Consider the following 5,495-nt stretch of genomic DNA (forward strand, 5'->3'; position numbering starts at 1 on the left):
TTTTTTTAATCCCTCATAAAACAAATGTTTTCATTTGTTTGCTTTTTTTTTTTTTTTAAAGAGAGGTTTTTGCTATAGGGCGTGTGTGCTTGCCAGAAAGACAGAGAGACAGAAAGTGAGAAATCACCCCTGGGGGGATGGCCACGCCGCAATCCCTTCTCCTCCATTCTCCTCTCAGGATCTTGGGCATGCACACACATGCGCCCGGCGTGAGTTTAAGCCACCAGGTCTGGGACTCGAACAGCGGTCGACTACTTGGGAGTCCAGCGATGTAGCCATTATGCCATCTGCTGGTCCCTAAAACAAATGTTTTAAAGCTTATGCATCAGTTTTAAAGCACGGTGGAAGAAAAGCACATCAAATCCCAGGTTTCACAGCTACTACTGCCAGGATGAGACTTACATTAAAAAGTGAGTTGATATAGAAGTTATAGAGTAAATAAAAGTGCAGTTCGTACCAGAACAAGGCGAAACCTGTAAGATGGACACACTGACTTGAAGGGCAAAGACGCGGGGACAGAGGAGGCATCCGTGCAACAGCCACCGCCTAACGAGTGTCCTCGTCATCCCAGAGCCTCACAACAAGCCAGGCACGAATTAGTGTTCCTATTAGAGCTGAGAAAACTGAGGCTTAGGGAAATTTTTTTTTTAAAGTGCCCAATTATAATACATCTACCTAGAAAGTGCCAAAGTTGGGATTTGATTCCAGGTCTGTCTGTCTTTCATCTGCTGACTCTCTGACTGCCCTGTACTACCCTTAACAAGAAATCATCCTTTCTCTTCTCTAGAAAAAAAACAATGTCAGGGCCAGCAAGTCCATGGCGGTTAAGGCTACTGGATCCCACATGGCTGAGTGGTTCGAGTCCCAGCCTGGGGGCATGTGTGTGTGTGCCCCAAATCCTGAGGGAATCCCTGGGGGGGGTAATTTCTCATTTCCTGTATCTCTTTATCTGTCTCTCTCTCTCCCCAGTGAGCACGTGCAAATTAGAAAAAAAAAAAAGAAAAAGAGAAATCAAGTGTCCTTCATACACAGCTCATAAAAGCCCAGGTCTAAGGCACAACCCATTTTATTCCAACGTAGAAACTTACACCACATCTATGAGGGAAGAGTCCTCAAAAAGCTCATGGGAAATGCATTTTACGAAAACACTATGAGTAGATTTTATTATTTTTAAAAAGAATTATTTTATTTAATGTTATTCATCATTATTATTTTATTTTATTTTATTTTTATTTTTGGAGAGGTTTTTGCTACAGGGCGCATGCCAGACAGACAGAGAGAGACAGAGAGACAGAAAGCGAGAAATCACCCCCCAGGGGGGATGGCCACGCCACGCCGCAATCCCTTCTCCTCCATTCTCCTCTTGGGAACTTGGGCACGCACGCACATGTGCCCAGCGTGAGTTTTAAGCCACCGGGTGTGGGACGCGAACTGTGGTCGACTACTTGAGAGTCCAGTGACATAGCCATTACGCTAACTGCTAGTCCCCATTATTATTATTTTTTAAAATAATTCTTATTTGACTTTATTTATTTATACTTTTTTTAAATTTTAATTTGACCAGGGGCAGGGGGAGAGAGAGAGAAAGTGAGAAAGCAAGCCACCAGGTTCAGGACTCGAACCATAGTCGCCCATGTGGGAATTCAGCACCCTTAACCACGCCATCTGCCAGCCCTCATTATTCTCTTTTAAATGTGACTAGAGAGAGAGAGAGAGAAAGAAAGTGGGAAAACAAGAAGACAGATCTGGGACTCGAACCACTGTCAGCCATATGGGAGTCCAGCACCTCACTACCATGCCACCTGCTGACTCCTATTTAATTTTTTAAAAGAATTGTATTTAACTTTATTTATTTATTTATTTTTATTTGACCAGAGAGGGACAGAGAGAGAGAATGAGAAAGCAAGTCACCAGGTCCAGGACTCGAACTATGGTCAGCCAGGTGGGAGTCCAGTGCTCTTCACCACTGCACCACCCACTGGCCCCTTGCTTTTATTTTTATGGACAAAAATAAACTCATACTTTAATTCCATTTTTCACAAACTTTTTGAAGTCCCCTTATATTTGCACTTACGCTTGGACAAATACCGAATGTCAAGACCAGCAAGAGCCTTCGCATTTCATTTCCTCACCGACCTGTGAGAAAGAACCCTCCTTCGATAAGCACGGGATGGTTCACCCAGGCAGTGAATGTGCACGTGGATAGCTTCTGAAAACGCCCTCCATCTTCTCCTCTCTTCTTCCTACCTGCTGCCATTGTCTGAACGTATGTGTCCCTCCAATATTCATACGTTAAGTTTCTAACCCCTAAAGTGATGGCATCACAGGTGGGGCTCTGGGGGGGATGATCAGATCATGAGGGCAGAACAGAGTGAGTGCCCTTGTTGAAATGCCATGTAGACCTCTGGCCCCTCCCACCACGTGAGGTCGCAGAAAGAAGGTTCCGTGGAGGAACTGGAAGTCAGCCCCTTAGCAGACACTGCTCGGCTAGCACCTTCATCTTGGACTTCCCAGCCTCCAGAACCGTCAGAAATACCTTTCTTTCATTCATCTACCACCCAGTTTATGCTGTTTGGTTACAGTGGCCTGAATAGACTAAGACACTGACAAAGCAAGACAGAACGTGAGAACATAACGTAGAATTACTGGTAGCCCTCGTATGAATACTATACTATAGTTTGTAACTTACCGCTAGCTCCGTTTTGCCGACGGCTTCAGAGATTTATTGTAAGAGTTCTACCTGTGATCGTTTTTACTTCAGAAAAGAGTGGGCATCCGGCTACCTAGAGGATGCTTTGGGAAGGATTTTGCTACGATTGGCTGACCCTCAGGAAGAGTAAAATGCGAGCCATACAAACATGTTTGGATTTAGACCTGGTTGGTGTTTTGGCTCCTAATATCCAGTGAGTTAGAAATAAGTTTGTACTGGTTGGCCCAACCAGAAAGTAAACATGGTTTCACTTAGATTTATGACTCAACTTGCTCTACAACATCACAAGAAAGCATTTGGTCAGTAATGATTGAATCATGGCTCCTCTGACAGGCTGAAGGGGGGTATAGCCAATGAGATCCACCCATACATCCAGCGTCCCTGCGTGAGAGGGACCGGAGCTAGCCGGTCCTGCTGTGACAAAGGAAGGGATGATGAATGATGGGAAGGCTGAGTTCCACCTCACAAGGACGGTGGTCTGGGGAATGCCCATTTTCTGAGGGGACTTTAAAAATTTCATCAGAAAATGGAGTTAGGGCTGACCCCACAGCATAGTGGTTAAGCTCTGTGCATTACGAGCCAGACCCTGCATAACTGATCCGGTTCAAGTCCTCACCACAGTGGCTTGAAGAGCATGCCGGGCATGTGTGTGAGCGTGCCCAGAATCTTGGCAGAGTGGAGAAATGGAGAAGAGAGGGCTTTGGTCTGGCCACATGCCATTGGTAAACTGTAAAATCTCTCTCTGTGTCTGTCTCTCTTTCTAGGGAGTACTGTGTTCTCTGGCAATTTACCAAAAAACTCCAAACCCATATTATTTAGCGGCTGGGAGTACGGGAGGGTATTTACTACAAAAGGAAACTGCAGAACTCGGGGGAGGGGGGCTTAATGGCATGACATAATTATTTTTTAATAGAATTAAATACAAGGTTATTTTGCACAAACATTTTTGAAATCCATGCATAGTTTCTTCATAAAATGCACCGTTCATGAATTTATTTTTAAATATAGAACGCTTCACGAATTTGCGTGTCATCCTTGTGCAGGGGCCATGCTAATCTTCTCTGTTTCGTTGCTGCCAAAGCGAACACCCATTCATAAACTTTTTTTTTTTTTTTGGAGAGGTTTTTCGCTATAGGGCGCGTGCACTCGCCAGACAGAGACACAGAGACAGAGAGATAGAAAGCGAGAAATCACCCCCCCGGGGGGGATGGTCACGCCGCAATCCCTTCTCCTCTGTTCTCCTCTCGGGATCTTGGGCACGCACACGCGCCCGGCGTGAGTTTTAAGCCACCGGGTCCAGGATGTGAACCGCGGTCGACTACGTGGGAGTCCAGCAACATAGCCATTACGCTAACTGCTGGTTCCCGCCATTCATAAACTTTTTGAAGCCCCCTCCTGGGACCAGCAGTTAGCATAATGGCTATATCGCTGGACTCCCATGTAGTCGACCGCGGTTCGCGTCCCGGACCCGGTGGCTTAGAACTCACACTGGGCGCATGTGCGTGCATGCCCAAGATCCCAAGAGGAGAATGGAGGAGAAGGGATTGTGGCGTGACCATCCCCCCTGGGGGGTGATTTCTCACTTTCTGTCTCTCTGTCTCTCTCTGTCTGTCTGGCAAGCACATGCGCCCTATAGCAAAAACCTCTCCAAAAAAAAAAAGCCCCCTCCTATCTGCTTAGATGACACACACTTGGTGTCTGACTCTGGTAAACACTGCACAAAGTTGGGGACTGGCTGGGACCAGTAGATGGCGTAATGCTTACATCGCTGGAGTCCCACATGGTTAATGGCAGTTTGAGTCCCAGAACCGGTGGCTTCAAACTCATGCCGGCCACGTGTGCGTGTGTGTCCAAACCACAAGAGGAAAATGGAGAAGGGGTTGTGGTATGGCCACCCCTCAGGGGATTACTTCTCGCTTTCTGTCTCTTCAGCAAGCCCATGTGCCCTTCAGCAAAAATCTCCCCCCACCAAGAAAAAAAAAGGTGGGGCTTGTGATTTCATATCCGAGCATATGGACATGAAAGAAGGGACGAGGTGAGGGTGTAAGTCAGGAAGGATTTAGATATATCACTAAAAAGAAGGGCAAGCCAGACACCCACTTGCTTCTGTGGTCTTCTGCAAACACCGTGGGCAAGCGTTCGAGACCTATGAGGGAGGGATCCCACAAACTCACTGTATGATCTGAAACAAGGGACTTCCCGACTCTGGGCTTTCCCCTCCTCAACCCGAAAATGACAACATCTCAGAGGAGGTCTCTTTCCACTCTAATGTTTTATGACTTGGATCCCACTTCTGGGCTAATGTTTTTGCGAAACAGAAAACAGCTTACATTAGGGATTCTTCTTCTTAGTGAGAGCACATGGTAGCCAAGTGGTCGACAGATGGTGGCCATGCGTGCCAAACCCAGGGCTCGTCATTACCAAAACAACGGATAAAGTGGCATTAGTGCCTCTCTGTCATACCGGCACGCTAATGTGGACTCTCGGGCCCTGGATTCCCAGTCTAAATGAGTGACTTCTTCGCTCCAGCTCCCAGGCTCTCGCCTTCACCTTGCAGAATACGTTTTCATGCTTAAGCTCCCTTGATCTTGAAACCGTTAAAAGGAAAACACCCACACTGATGGCAGACAGGCCCGAGGGTGAATCTTGATTCTGCAACTTCCTGGTTGTGTGACACTAGACAAGATACCCTGGACTTTTGTTCTTCGTCTGGAAAATGGGAATAATAACTATCTCATACTGCTACTGGGAGGATTCAATGGGATAAAGCAAAGAAATAAATGTA

At 46.5% G+C, this 5,495-nt stretch overlaps 1 non-coding gene across 1 annotated transcript; it reads right to left on the minus strand.

Annotated features, from left to right (window-relative positions):
- Positions 1–3,708: 3,708 nt before the first annotated feature.
- Positions 3,709–3,810, minus strand: LOC114008422 (U6 spliceosomal RNA). Its single transcript, XR_003549955.1, has one exon. It is a non-coding gene; the product is annotated as a U6 spliceosomal RNA (small nuclear RNA).
- Positions 3,811–5,495: the final 1,685 nt, after the last annotated feature.

Source organism: Tupaia chinensis, unplaced genomic scaffold, assembly GCF_000334495.1.
Source record: "Tupaia chinensis unplaced genomic scaffold, TupChi_1.0 Scaffold000333_1, whole genome shotgun sequence".
Classification (NCBI taxonomy): domain Eukaryota; kingdom Metazoa; phylum Chordata; class Mammalia; order Scandentia; family Tupaiidae; genus Tupaia; species Tupaia belangeri.